This window comes from Protopterus annectens, chromosome 14.part0, assembly GCF_019279795.1.
Source record: "Protopterus annectens isolate FY-2018-M chromosome 14.part0, PAN1.0, whole genome shotgun sequence".
NCBI lineage: Eukaryota > Metazoa > Chordata > Ceratodontiformes > Protopteridae > Protopterus > Protopterus annectens.
Genome location: NC_056748.1, coordinates 465490032 through 465506438, shown reverse-complemented (window position 1 = coordinate 465506438; position 16407 = coordinate 465490032).

The following is a 16407-nucleotide window of genomic DNA, read 5'->3' as shown; positions in this document are numbered from 1 at the left end:
CTACTAGACAGAGGCATAGTAAACTAAACCCTAAAAGGGCGTAGTATTCTCATCCTAAGGGGTGGTGTAAGCCACATACACTCTGGCTAGGCTTATAAATGCCCTAGGGCAGATAGCCTAGTACGAACCTATGAACCTATGAACCTATAAGAAACAGACCAAAGATATGAGGCAAAAACCTAGACATTCTGCACATTTCTGGACAGTTGAGAGGTATGTGGGCTACACTTGCATACAGCCATTACAATGGTTGATTTTCAGGCTCTCTGAATGTAAACAGTGGATTTGTTTAGATTACAATAGTAAGGAAGAGGGTAATTGAGATAGCAGTGATACTGCACATTTGTTTTATGCTAGATCACCAAGCAGCAGTGTATACAAGGTTAGTAGAATAGGATCCAATATATTGTATTCCTGCACTCCACAACCACCTCTCTGAGTGCACTCTGAGAGACAGGAGATAAACAGCAAAAGACTGTACTATAACCCCTTTTTTAATTTTTCCAAGCCTTTTGGGTTTCTAATACCATTACAGGAATGAGCCCCATTCCTAAGTCGAAAAAGTGAAAGAACGATTAAAGTTCATGAAATTAGTATTGTTTCAATATGTGATGTCAGCCACAAGTGCTCTTCCCAGCCCCCACAACGTGTCCAGTAATGACTCCTTCTGCAATTTGTATGAGGTTACAGGTATTGGTAACATATCTAAATACAACTGTAGATTATTTTTTCTAAGACCCATTGCTCCTACAACTACTGGAAGTGTCTGGGTATCTTTCTTCCACATTGCTCTAGTTTCTGCCTGCAAATCCTGATATTTTATGACTTTGTGTTTTTTTGTAAGCAAGACACTGTAGTCACTGGGTGTGGCAATTTCAATGATCAGTGCTACTTCTTTTCATGAACCACTATATCCGGTTTTCTAGCATCTATCTTTTGGACTGTTGGTAATGGCTGATCCCATGTGATGTAGACCATCATTTTCTATGATGTTTTTTGGCTCATGTTTCCAGTGTTTTTCAGTCACTTCAATACCATACTGTTTACACAATCCCCAGTGCAACAGTCTTGCCACATTATTATGCCTTTCAGTATACAGTCTTTCTGCCATTAGTATGTCAGAACCAGCAACGAGGTGTGCAACTGTTTCCAGTTGTCTGTTTCTCCTACATGTTCAATGCACTTTGCAAGCCGACATGTATGTAGCCCACTATCCTGGGCCACCAATATTAACCTTTCATCTCTTGGTTTGAATTCACCTCTCCTTAAACATTCCTGCATTTGATCCTTATCAACATGAGGTTCTTCCAGAAAATTTCTATACTTGCAATTATATTTATGCATTTTCCACATTTCTTGCCTTCTCATCTAGTCCTTCACCTTATAGTCTTTCTTTTGTTTTTGGCACATTCAGTTGCTGCCTGATTTTTATCTGCTTCTGGTTTGATTTCTATTCCTGCTTGACACCGATATGCTTCTGCTAGATTAAGCAGTGAAGTCATGTTTCAAAACTTTCACTACATTTGGGTCTTGTGAGGTCAGCAGATATGTGTGCAGTCCCACAGTTGCAGATCAATACATGTAATCAATTCAAGGAAGCCAATCCCTCCTTCGAAATGGAAATATATAATCTTGGTATGCACTTATTTTTATAAATCATTTGGTGAGCATGGCATATCCTTCTTGTTTTCCTGTCTAATCTATCCAACATGATTTGGGGCCAGTCAATCACTCCAAAACTATAAGTTAGGATAGGAAGAGCAAATTGGTTTATAGCTTGAATTTTGTTCCCAGATGTCAATGCTGTTTTCAGGATTAAAGTCTTCTAAAGTATTCCTTACTAAGTTTATTCTCATTTGTTCATGTTTTATTGCTGATCCTTCATCAATTCCCAAATATTTATACACTCCCTCTTGCTCAGGTTCTTTTATATCACATTCTTGTCTCAAACTGATATTTTCTTGGTGCTGTAGTTTTCCTGCTTTAAAGGTTGCTTTTTCCTATTTCTCTATAAAACTTTTTTGGGTCATCAATAAATTGCTTATTTTGTACTGTTCCTTTATATTTATCTGCTTATGTTCTAGGTTTTTCTGCCTGTGCTGAGATTTCTAGTTTGTTATTTGCTATAGTGCATGATAGACCCTGATCTGTTCTAATACTGCGCATTGTTTTTATCATGTCTATCTTTCTAAGTACTTTTGTTGTTCTGTTCCTTCTTCTATAGTCTTCTAAGAGTGACACTTCTTAATTGGTTTATAGTTTTTTCTATTCAATACTTCCATGATGGTATTCAATTTCTCCCCTTCCTTTCCCTGACTACCCTGTGTTCTTGTGGTAGAACTTTATCAGTTATCAATTTAGCTGGACAGTAATATAGCCTGTTGACTTCTGTTATATTGCATGGATCTCTATGGACAGTCCTAATTACTGTGTTCATTTTTTTTTATCAGACTTCTGACTTTTTGGGTTTTATTGACCTTCTGCAGTCTATTTCTTTCATTGATCTTAATATGCCTGTCTATCTGTATTAAATCAAGCGACTCTTCTCTTACCTCTTTTTTTTCTAAATTGAGGACACATTTTTTGTTTTCCATTTCATGCAGGCATTCTATAGAAAGTTCTATAGCATCATCCTATGGCACAGTCTCTTCAAATTCATCCCGTGCCATCCGTTGCTCTGTTATATGGGAACTCACTGGACTATCACTTCTCAACATTGACAGCATCAGAGTTTCCATAGTTTCCTGTTCCTTCCTTTGCTGTCAAGCTTCACGTGAACATTTATACTGGTTTCCTGTGGAAGCTCCAAAATATCTTCATATGGCATCTGACCAGTTGCTTCCCATTCCTCTGGTTTCCCCTTAATTTGGATGTCCATTACTCTGTCCTGCTGTGGTGTTTCTGAATTAGATTTTCTACACTGAATCTTTCACTTTGCAGGTACTCCATGACCTCAGTTTCTGTTTCTTTAAATTCTCCATTACTAATTTTGTTTTCTACTTTTCCTCCTTGTCTTCTTATTTATTTGTATTTTAAAGATTTCCACGTCTGGATTTTTTTTGCCTGTATTTCTCTTTAAACATCTTTGGTGCTGCTCTTTTTGCATTGATTAGTTTTGCTTTCTCCTTTGCATATATATTATACCATATTACATCTCTTTTTCTTTCCCATGTCTATATTTCTTCTTCAGACGTCTCCTTATCTTCCTGTTTTTCCTTACTTTAGGGACTTGTTCCATCATTCTGTGATGTATCTTGTGTTAGACCTTCTACATGAAATCCTTCACTTCGCAGGCACTCCATTTTACCATCTATTTTTTTTAATTTCTACTTTACTAATTTTCTTTTCTACATTCCCTCTTTGTGATATTTTTTTTATTGTGAAATTTTCCATGTCTGGATGCCTAAGCCTTTATTTATCTTAGAATGTCTTTGGGGCTGCCTTCTTTATTTTGATTAATTTGGATTTCATCTTTGCATAAATATTGTACCATATAAAATCTCTCTCTCTTTCCCATGTCCATATTTCTTTTTTATACTTTTCAAAAATCTCTAGCTTTTGTTGTTTTTATTTTTACACTTCCTCAGATGCTTCTTTTTCCAAACAGATCAAAGTTTCTTGGCCTATATACTGTTTTTCACAAATTTGTTGCATTAATGAGCATACATTTTTATTTGAGGCTTCTGACATTTTTTCTTGTGGAAGTATTTTCTTTCCTCTGATTTCTCTCTTAAACTTGTTGTATATCTCGTGTCTGGAAATTCTGGACTTTTTGCATAATAGCAACAATACATAATTTCTTTCTTATCCTGAATAGTCCACTCTATCATCTTTATGGCTCTTCTTTGGCTTATCAATTTTGGTGATTTTTGCTACTTACTTCTACAGTGGGGAGCCATCCTCCCCCTGAGCCAGGCCTGGCCCCATTGTAGGAATGCTTCCATATTTTGAGGATTCTGCACTGTCATTTTTCCCAGTCCTAGCACCAGTGTGCCTACCATGATTTGGCACTTTTTTATCCTAGGTCTTGTACACCCGGCTATCTTTTTTAATTTTTGACCTACGTCTGTCCATGATATATGCTATATAAATGCAGTATATATATATATATATATATATATATATATATATATATATATATATGTGTGTGTGTGTGTGTGTGTGTGTGTCATCTTGGTGAGATTTTGTGAAAAACAGGGTCCACCTCATGAAGGTACTCACCAAGACTTGAGGATGAATTCAATCTCAGCAATACTACTCTCCTTTGCTTGTTGACGTATCATCGCTCCATTCAGACCCCATTATAGGTCTTCAGATGTTTCAGAAGGATGAACTGGTTAATGTGGGTGACAGGCTTGGATAGACAGTCCTCAAATGGATCAAATTAAACCTCATATTTCAAGAAGCATAACAGATATAATTGGGCACAATCCATATACTGGATTAAGGAGAGTCTCAGATCTTAACCAAGTTATTTTTTGAGGCATAGATACCAAGAATTTCTCCTTGAGACCCAATAATAATTCTTTGTAGTACATGGAGCTTTATCTGCTTCTTTTACTACTAGGTACAGAAAAAAAGAGAAAGTGTAGGAGTGCAAAGTGTTTTACTAGATAAAACAGACAGCAGTATACCGCTCAACTTCTTTGTTTAAGAAATCTGGAAAAATCCAAAAATAATGGGAGGACAAAGGATTAAAACCTTTGACAGGTTACATAGTTCTCTAATTCACTTAAATGTTTAATAGAACAGCAGATTTTGTATAAACATGCATTTTTTGAACAATAAGTAGTATGAAACATCAATATCTGGCATTACTGATCGACTGTAATCCTCAGTGATTTACCAGAAAATCAAAAAAAATTATGAGGGATCAGGCAAAGATATAAGGTAAAATTAGGGATGTGCTGCATAATCTGGGACAGCTGAGAAATACACCAGGCAAAGACGAAGTGATATTCTGGTAGACAGTAAAACAGCTTTCAAAAGCTGTTATACACTTCATTCTGCTATACTTTCTTTTTGTAGGTTTAGGAAAGTGAGGTTTTAATAGCTTTTAAAAACTGTTTTACCTTCTGACTCATACTTTGCCAGTTGCACTGTCTACTGTTACCTCCTAACAAGATCTTAACAGCATTTAGGGTGTTCTTAACACAGTTATGTTAAGCACACCTATGCACTATTAAGATTAGAAACCACTTAGCAAGTTTATCATTTTCTCAGTTTTACATCATAATCATGATGTTCCATGTTCTAAATCGCAGGTATACTGCAAACCTTTCCATTGAACAGCTCTCCAAGTAACACCATAGTCAACGTAAATATAATAGGACCCAATATGTAGTTCATTTTCTTTATTCATTCAATAACCAGCTAAGACCACATGATACATCTCACTTTTCTGGGCAATCAGAGGACTGCCCAGTTTAAAAAATTGCTCAAAATAACACAGTAGACAAACTGAGCTGGAAGGAATCAAAACCGTTTCCCTTAACTATCGGAAGCAAATTGTTAATTGCTCAGAGCATTAATTTCTTCAGTGTTTGACCCCACAACCTATCCTCTTGGTGTACCCTAAGTAGTAGGAGGCAAACCATTCAACAGTATACCATAAAACTTACAATAGGTCATCAGATGCTCCAAAGAATGAACTGCTCAATCTTGCAGAGTGCAGATAAGAGTTAAAGGAGGACCAGTATGGAATAATTCCTTTGAACTTGAGCCACAAGAAAACTGTTTACCACCTGAGTATAGCCTCAGAACTGTGCCATTTTCTGAAGCCACACTAATATGGATGCCCCAGTACATGAAAGTTAATGAAGGATCTATCTGGTAATATAGTAATTTTGTGCAGTAAAAGTCTTTCTTGTGATCACACAGGCTTGACTACACAGGATTTCAATCTCATTGAATAGCTTATGCCAAATGATTCCACATAAGAGAGATCCACCTTGACGATACCTTGAATATGGTATTGGTGATAGTGACAGACATGTAACTTGTTCAGTACTGGGGGGGGGGGTAAGACAGAATACTTGAAGGCTGATCCAGAGCAGTTGGTAATCAGATAAGAAGGATGGTTTCAACGTAAGTTCTGAGGTGGCCACACTAAGAAGGAACACCAAATACAAGGACTGGCTGGAATCAAGCCATTCCTCACTAAGAAATGCAGTGATAACATAAATCAAGTTGGCAATGATGCCATTCCATTGTTGTTTCAGGTTCCTGCATTTGAATAGAGCACACTTTATGAGACTGATGAACTGCAGATCAAAACTATAGGCCTAAGATGGAGATGAAGTTCCCTGTATATCACATGCTAATAAGGTGAGGATAACTTAATGTGTGGCTTCATCTGAGGTAACCCAAAGAAAGCATGGCCAGATCTAAGATGTTCTGCTCTGGGTAAATGACTGAGTAATACCTGCATCTCATACCACCTCTATGCTTTTGAAGGAGCTTCCAGTCAGTGATAAACTATGCAAGGCTCTGAGGAGTCCCTGAAGGTACAAATGGGCAAACAGAATAGAAAAAAAAGGTATTTATCATATACACACCACACAAGTCAAGCTTCCGAAGAGAACTCAACACAAAATACATCTTCCAAATAAAACTCTTTCAAAAATAGAAAATAAAATTAAATAAATTGCAGTTAAATATAATATAGCAAAGTATGCCAATGGATTTAGCTACATCAACAGCAAAGATAACAAAATAAAATATAACAACCTGTATAGAAAAAGATAAATAGTTTAAGAAAGCCAAACATCATTAAACTAAACACTGGTGATGAAAAATTAAGCAAATCAGCTCAAATTCAAAAGCTGGAGATATTAAGCCAAAGTCAGAGTTTCTGTAATATTGACATCTAGTGCAGATGAAATTAATTAACAGCAGCTCAGCAAATAAGCAAGATAGAAAATCTTAACTTATAAAGCTCAGACTATGGGTAAAGGAAACTGTTGCCTGAATTCAAATATTTAGTCACTTAAAAAGAATAAAGAAAAATGATTTGCATCATATGCAAATGTACAACATTGGTCACTCAACTAGAGAATATAAGAATGCCAAATAAAACTGGTGTAGCTACACCTTTTGTCAAATGGTACATATTAATCAAAAATGGGAACTGATAAGTTAATCACCATACAAGCAGCCCACCAAGTAGATTCACATGTGAAAATCATAAATATGCCTGACAAGTAAGTTGTTGTAATTCCAAGCACTGGATACAAAATAAAGCATTTATGGTGCAGAAGCACAATGAAACTGAAATGCCAGAGTCACAGTTTAAACATGGTGTAAGTAGTACCTGGTATAAAAGTTGGTAACTCTCCATAGGAAGAGCTAACAAAACAAAGTCATCAGAAACAAAATGGAAGCAATCTTTCTGGTGTATAATTTAAAAAAAATAACATGTGAGTGAAGGCAAGCTAAGAGTTCAAAGGTCAGGATTAAGGAGCAGACCAGGCTAACAGGCAGCCTCTCTTTGGTGGTAGAATAAAATACTGAAACAGAGGAAAGACTAAAGCAAACAATATGTGATATGCATGATATCTCCTTCAGGAAATTCCAATCAGACAACTGTTTCAGTCAGAATAACAAGTTTGATTGATAGCAGCTCTGTATTCTCACACAGTATTAACAGTGCAAGACCATGGCCACAGAACCATGTTGTAAATGGAAATAGTGATACTACAGTATGGTAACTCATCCAACTTCAGTGAAAGGAAATTAAATGTACACTCACACATACTGTAGGTCTGCATCCTGGTGTTAGAACTTGTTTAATATAATATATAATGGTCTGACCAAGTTACCACTGACCTGGTGTAGAAAACTACAAGGAATATTGTCTAGACCCAAAGTGCTAGTAGTTTTCATTTTGTTTAAGGATGTTATATTTCCAGGGTATAGGGTAGTATCAGTGGTATGTACATTTTTTAAGTTGTTCCAAAATCTGCCTGTAAATACATTAGGCAGTATTTTAGGATTTATTAATAACTATTCTTTATTTATAGTAAGATTTTTAGTCTGGTTCCTTTGACTTTTGTAATGGAATTATATAAAGCCTTTTTAATTACCTGAATTTTAATGATCAGAAAAAAAATATAGTTAATTCTTAATTTTGTAGGGGAGTTTAACTTTCCTTTCACCTTAAATATTCAAGGACTAGATTTTTACAGTGCTGTAATACCTCTTTTGATAATATATAGTTTATGACAATAATAAAACTATACCAGCAAACAAATAAGCAATAAAAATAGAATAAACCACACTATATGCATTCAAGTGAGTTTATTTATCCCAAACAAAAAAATCAGTAAGCATTTTCATCAAAAGAAGTAATAGTCAAGAGCTCATCAGAGTTTACACTTAAGTACTTATGGATTTTGTTTGAAGTAAATGAACTTGCTCAATTTTATATACTGTGTTTTATTTTATTATATAGTTTAGAGTAATTTTATAATTCTACCAGTTTAAGTTGGTATGTATTGTACATCTACATGGTATGATAATATAATTCTTCTATGAAACTCATAAGTCTATTACCATATTCATTGCTGTTTTGGTGAGGTCATTAAAAACTGATTCCCAACTTAGGTTTTGTTTGAGAAATCAAAACCACATATTTGATTTTTTTTCTCCTGTTCTTAGTTTGAACCACATAGCCTCATGGCTATGGTTATACTACAGACATGTAAAAGGCCTCTATTGAAATGTTGGGAATCACAATTCTGAGTCATGACAAGTAAAAAAAAAAAAACTGAAAATGCAGGAGAAAAGCAATTATTGACCACTTTCATTCTTCTTTAAGCTTTCTTTTTGCAGGGAGCAAGCACACCTAAATTGATATATACAATACTGAGACTGCCATACCTTGGAGAAAAAGGAATATTCTGAGAAATGGCCATCTCAGGCTTAGACCAGTATATCTAAATATTGATTTTCAACCATTTATTCACCACATTACAGAACATGGCATTACATGTCCTGATATTTCACTTGTTTATCCATGTAAGATTTGTATTTTACTTTAAAGCCTATTTCCTTTGACAGAATAGCTTATTTTCTAAGTACAGTAATACCATTCAGGGTGGACTTTTGGCAGTACCACTTTTATAGAACTATACAAAGCCTTTATGTTAATGTGTATGTCTCAAAAAAGCCCTGGGAAATCTTTATATACAATATCCTAGTAGCACCTGTATGACATAAATTACCACCTGTGCAAACATTGTGATCTAGTTAACATTACCATGGCATATACTATCAACAGAATAAGGTAGATAAACAGAACTCATCAAAGGTGAAGTCATTTACTTGTATTCAGTAACACAAACACATGAAAATTGTTCAGCGAGAGAAAAGCCAGATTTCAATCTGTGATGAAAATTACATGCATTTCAGGAGTAGACTTAGATTGATGGTGAGGAAAGGATAGAACACTCAATGAAACCACTTCCCAAATGACCACAAAAGTCATATCAGCAGTCATTGCAAAAATGACAGTAAGCAGAGGCACATCTTATGCTCCGTTAAACAAATAATATTCCTTCTAAACTGAGTCATATATTGTCTTATCTATATACTCACAGCCTTTTTACAATTATGAATTCTAAAGCATCTCCAGGCTCTGGGGTATGTGGATACCAGGTGCAGCTGCTCATTGTATGAAATCCAAGAATAAGCTGATTTTTACAGTGGTGTTAGCATATCAGCTACATGTAATTCTAATTTAAATTCTGCATAATATTTTCTTGTTGATGTTCCTTGATATGTATATCTGAAGTCAGGAATAGGATGTAACAATTTAAGGAAAAATATACAGGCTTGCAATTGTGCCATGTAAGGCAAAACAACAGATATTGCCATAACAGCCATATATTTTCTGTATACTCTCAGGTACACTTATATAAAAGGTAGCCAGATTCTGCCAACAATGATTATCCTGAAAGAAATTAATTGGCCTCATTAAATCACTGAGATAATACCCTTGTTAAGGACAATATCAAAAACCTTAGATATGCTAGCACAAAGTTATAACATTTTTCACATGATAAAGATTTTCACACTTTCTGATGCCATTTTAAAATTCTGAAAGATAGGCAAGATTACAAACCAGGCTGCTAATATGCAGTTGGAAACCTTTGGTCCTATTCACTTTGTAAATGTGTTGTTTTGATTAAATATATTGAAGACAGTAAGGACTGAATTGCCTCCTCCCAAGGGGTTCTAGGAACTGGATATGGTCTATATATGGATATTAATAAGGAATATGTTTGTGAGGTGACTACTAGGCTGTAAAGGAGGTGTCAAAATGTCCTCTGTGAGATATATAAAATGAGAAAGTCAGTGGCATGTACAGGCTACAGATCATGAGATCATTTGTAAATGACCTGATATGTTATTTAATTTAATTGCAAAATGAACATGATCCTGTGAGATGAAAACTGATTTATTTTGTGATGATAATGATTATAAAACCCCATTAGAGTTGACATATGAAAACTATTTGACGATACGATTATAATTATTTTACTCAATATACAAGACATGCAGTGTGCAAAAATGCTATCAAAACAGGGTTGCAAGTGCATGCAAATCACATGCTGGTAACAGCCAATGAAATTCAAAGGGCATGCACAGCATATGGTTCAGACTGAGGATTAGCAGTGATCTAAGCTTTTAGTTATTGGCTTTTGCTGATGGAATGTTACTATACTGAATAAATGAACACAGGTCTAAAACTGTGAGGAACTGGCTAAGTAAAACAGCTACAGGCAACATCTCTTCCAAGGATTTGTCCATAATGCCCTAGATACACTCATTTAGTCATGGTACATCTATACTTCCCTGAGACCAAATTCCTCGAGTCCCTGAAGTACAAAATGCTGGTAATTTTTTTACTACAGGAATCGCTCTCAATAGCGTTTCTATGTGCTCACACCAGCAATGATTTCTTCATTTTGGGAGATTTTCCTTCTTCGTGTTTGTGAAACCAAGGAATTGTTATTCATAATCTTTGAGGGTGTGGTCTGGTATAGGTCTGTGTGTTTGTGGGTGGGGGGGGGTAGCTTGCTCGCCCACATAAAATGTTTACAGGTTAATTTTTTTTTTTTGCCTCTTATATTTTCCTACTTGGATCCTTGCCAGCTTGTATATTAAGCCAATTATATTTTTAGCATATTAAAAAGTCTGTTGAACCAAAAAAACACGTATTTCAAGCTTGAACCTTAAAATACTGCTCATAATATGCCTGAACGGGCTGCAGAGTGTGCCATATGTGGGAAATTATATACAAGGATCTGCATAAGTAAGCATACAGTGATAGAATAGATGTCTATTATTCATCTATTTTCCTTGTCTCAGTAGAGTTCTATTCAGTATTATTGTTGAGTAACTATCACTGCTCATTCTCACTGTTTTAGTCATAAAAAGCAAAGGCTAAAGCCTGCTTTCCTGAAAACAATATACAAGTTTTTTTTTAAAGGAACCAAACATTTTTTTTTTAATCTGATCACCAGGATTTTTTTCTAAGATAATCTGCAGGGCTAGGGTTATCACACCTAGGGATGTTGCATTATGGTGATGCAGGGGGCCTTCCATACTAGAGTTTCTTCCTAAATATTTCAATATTCTATATCTTAAAGTCTTGATCGTCATTCTAACATGGCCTCAATATTTTCCATCTTCTTGGTTTTGCATTCTCCAGAATCACATCTTAATACCAGTTCTGAAATGGTCACACTAACCCTAATTTTGTTCTACCCATTTTAGTTTAATAAGCTCTTATACAGTATTTTCCTGCAGCTGCTTGACAAGTTATTTCCTTGCTCCCCTTGATTTTTTGTTGACAATGTACAAAGCATGCATGCTAACTTTAATCCTGAAAAGCTACAAGACTGACTGAGTGTGGATCAAAGGAGGAGAAAAAGGAAACAGGAAAACAAGGGAAAATGCACAACTAAGCATGTTGAATACTAAAGAGACAGGAAACATGCATTATCCGAGTTACTAACTGTTCTAATTTATGCATGCTATTTCAGAAAGGCTTAATTATTTTCAGACATTAGAATATGCAGTGTATGAATTAGTTAAAATAATAGCCATATAGGCAGATAGAAAAGAACATAAATACTTAATAGAGAAGTAATATCTTATAACTGCATACACCTATATCTGTCTACCGTAGTCAGCATTTTCATTTCCATATGGTTAAACAGGGAAATGCAATTTCATACTGACACTGAATGAAACCTCATATTCCAATTTTCTTTACAACAAAATCCCTCATATCTCACTGCATAGGGTTTCACATAGCACATCTTCCTTGCTTTATCTTACAGTCCACTAGGATGCTATACCTCTAGGTAAAGTATATTGGCCTCCCCGCCTTTTCACTCTTACTATACTGCAGAGTCTGTAACAGTTAAATATATACCACAGAATCAGTGTTTTCACTTGGACATAATAATGCTCTGTGAGTGAGATGTGCTCACATGTTATTTTAATGTATTTTGTTGAATTTGCATTTACTGAATGACAGCTCATTGACACCTTGATAAAAAAATGGAGAATGTTAAATCATTCTCCAGATTATACAGCACTAGAGAAACAGGGAGACTCAGCTTATTTACTGAATCAGGAAATGATGGTTTCATCCTCAAAGTCATAATACTAAATTTCCTCTCGTAAGGTGGTAGATGCAGATTTTTACTCTGTAAAAAGCAGGCTTTATTCATAATGTGTGCATGCTTGAAAGTTTTAAAAAGAAAAAAAGATTTGATTTCATCAGTTCTACCAAGCTGAAGTTGATGAAGGCCTTTTCATAGAGTTTGTTCTAATAACAATATGATTACATCATAACTTGATATGTCATACATCTTCTCTAATAAAGTTTTCCTGACCTTTTCTTGTGTACAGTTCCACAAGGAGAGAAACACTGCATCCACTTGAATTTTACTAAAATTAATATTTTCAACTCCATTCTGTCCCTTGAGGCGGTACCATGAATGCGACCTTACTTCTGCCTCTTGTTTATATTCTTCTCACATTACATTAATTCATTGCAAATAATGAATGCTTTATATTAATATAACTTATTGTAAGAAAGTACTGATGATATAAAGATGCATATCACCATTAAAGTTTACTTCTAATTAATCTGCTGCAGAAATTTGGAAATAATTGTAGCGCAATGCATTGCTAGACTTAAAAATCCCTTTGTGGTTGCTAGCCTAGTAAACACCTACAAAACTATGTGATAAATGCTTTAAAAATATGGAATTTGTTAGTTAAAAGAGGAAGTAAGGTTTCTGTTTTACACATAGCAAATCAGTGTTCAGTTGAAAGTAATTTTTTTTAGAATTCTTATACATTGTCTGCTGTGGACCAAAGAGATAATTAATGATGAGAAATACATGACAGATATACATAAGTATGTATACATATGGCTCTGTAGCACAGCAGAGTATGGTAAAGGGCCAGGAACTGGAAGAATATGTAGGGATGGATGGCACTGAGCAGATGGCTATTACCATAGCAGCCCATTATGGATGAAGGTTTGGGAGTGTTATGCGAACCCAGTCAATGGGTATTTACATTAAACAAGCATTTTGAGTATGCAGAAGCACTGACTCAGCATACTGTACTTGGAAAGTGCTGTAGGTCGGTCATACAAAATATTCCAGTGCTCACCAAAGTTATCACACTAAGACTAGATTACTCATCAGTTCTATGACTGTCTCATGGAATATGAGGTCTCTGCTCCTAGGTACCCTCTGCCTTGGAATGGCCAAAATCCAGGAGACAAACCAGCTTTGCAAGCCAGAAGAAAAGAGGTTTGCAGGACATGTCTGGTGATAAAATCATTACTAAGAATTTAAAGGAAAGATAAAAGTTACTGATATTTTTAATTAACTGCAACAATATTTTCATGAATCTATAAATGAAGGATTTCACATGAGCAAGGATCATTCCATGAGTACAGCTGTAAAGTGATTACATTCTTTTGCAGTTATTAGTTACATAGTGTTTACAAGACATAAAGGTATAAGTGCAGAAGCCTGATTTTTAACTAAACATTTTTTTTGCTATCATAACATAATCTTTAGGCATTACTAAATAAGAGATGTGCATTATATCTAATATATTTAAATGCTCTAAATTTCTTTATTTATATTTCTTAAAACCCTAGACAAATTATTTAGTACAACTAGTATTATACTTATTAGCCCTTCAACTCAGCTTTCTTGAAGAGCAGTATACATTATTCATAGCTTCTCCTAGTTAAATGTATGTACATCACAGCTGTTTGATTTTACATTTCATATTTTATCTGTGTTAGCATATTTAAATGTTGGAAATACTAAGAAACTGAACAAAGTTCAGTTCAAAGATGAAAAATGTCCAACTATGAATAGATATAGTGCGAGAAAAAGAAAAAAAAAATATACAGCATAAAACATAATTTGTCCTTCTTAATCTGTTAAATATTCAATGAGAAATGCAGAAGACTTCTGGTGACACTTTAAACATTTGAACACAAAGAAAAAAAAGCAAGTTGCTAGAGCATGTAGCATTCATTTTTGACCTGCAGAATTGTGATCTGTCATTATTTATACAACATTTAGAAAGCAGCAACCATTAAAGCAAGGCAACTGTTAAAAAATTATTGGTATAAACTTCCTTCCCCTGTTGACAAAGACAACACAATTATACATTATCCCTATTGAGAATAACTGAGAGCATACCATAGATAATTTGAAGGAACCCATGAATAGGATAAAAAATTTTCTGTTTCCCATCCATAGATCTGAGTTGCACTTATGGACTGGAATGAACCTTATTTAATGTAGGTGGGGAGTCTCTACCAGAGCAGCGGTATTGTCTTCAAAGTAAACCTGCACCTCTAAACTGGTCCACTGATATTAAAGAAGAGGCTTAGATCCCTCTGATGTCATTTTACTTACTGAAGAGCAGTAAATCCATCAGTAATGTGTTAGGGGATGCCTTGTGTGCCAGGCACAGGTCATCTCTTTGCAGTCTGTAGGATACCAAGGGGGACAATGACATCCCTAGATCTAGACACAATCCCTTTGTTTATAAAACATGCACTATAGAAGAACTTTCTTGTAACAATGGAAAAATGTTGGTTAAAAGTCAGGTCACTGTCCATATAAGTTCTGAAATCCCAAACAGCTGGGTCATCTGTTGGGGGGGGGGTATTGTCAATGTACTAGTTCTCTTTGGTAGATGACTTCCCAAAGGACAGAATAATGCATATTTTAAAATGTAGTTTCAATCCTCCATGACTTTGGAACCAGTTATTTGTTTGCAGCAATCTTTCCTGCAGGATGGCTAAATCATTTGAGGATGCAATGACTGTCCCTAGCTTACAGCTATCTGCAAACTTAGTCAGCCAGAACTCTTTGACATTACTTCAGAAAAGTAGAACCCAAACAAGATGGATCCCAGCACAGAACCCTGGGGGACTCCACCGGTGACTGGTCTCTTTGTGGAGGTAATGTCCCCTATTTTGATTATCTGTGTCATATCTGTGAGCCAAATGGCAATCCAGTGGATGGCATAGGGGGTTATTTCCAGTTTATTTAGCTTTTCTACTATCCCAAGTAGACAATTTTGTCAAAAGCTTTGGCCAGGTCAAGGTATGTGGTGTGTACCATTTTGCCTTTATCCATTGCTTTGGTTGTTGTTGTGTCTTTTGGCTTTTCCCAGTTAGGGATCGCTACAGCAGAAGTCCGGTCCGCTAATGATTGGCAGTAGATTTTTACATGCCAAGTTGCCAGCCCTAATGCAAAACCTTCAATGAAGGAACGCTTATTCATGCATGTATCCACACAGAAGATGCTCTAGCTGAGGATCGAACAGGACAACATCTTACTGTGAGGAGACAATGCTACTGCAGCACCATCACCACTATCCATTGCTTTGGTGACCTTTTTGCTTTGGTGACCTTTTCAAAAAAGTCCATCAGGTTGAGTAAACATGACCTGCCATTGATCAGTCCAAATTGAAATGGGTCCAGTGTTTGGAGGTTCCCTATGTCCTGATTTATTAGCACCATGATAAGGCTTTCCATGGCTTTGTGTAATTACCTGGGTCTGTGGAAGGTTCTCCCTTATGCAGGGGAATGACTGTGCAGTCTGCTCTTAATTCATATGTTCATAGGTGATTGCTAGGATAATGGCACAAGAGCCTTCACAAGCTTAGTTAATAATACCCAGGATATGACAATATTATATCTTAATTCTCCAGATATGGGATAGGGTAGTAGTGGGCCTTTGGGTGTTGGACCTCGGACTCATTTTACAAACTGCCTCTATCCATAAGGGATGTGGTCAGTACCCTGGGAGTGAATTTATAGTTCCCTATCATTTATCC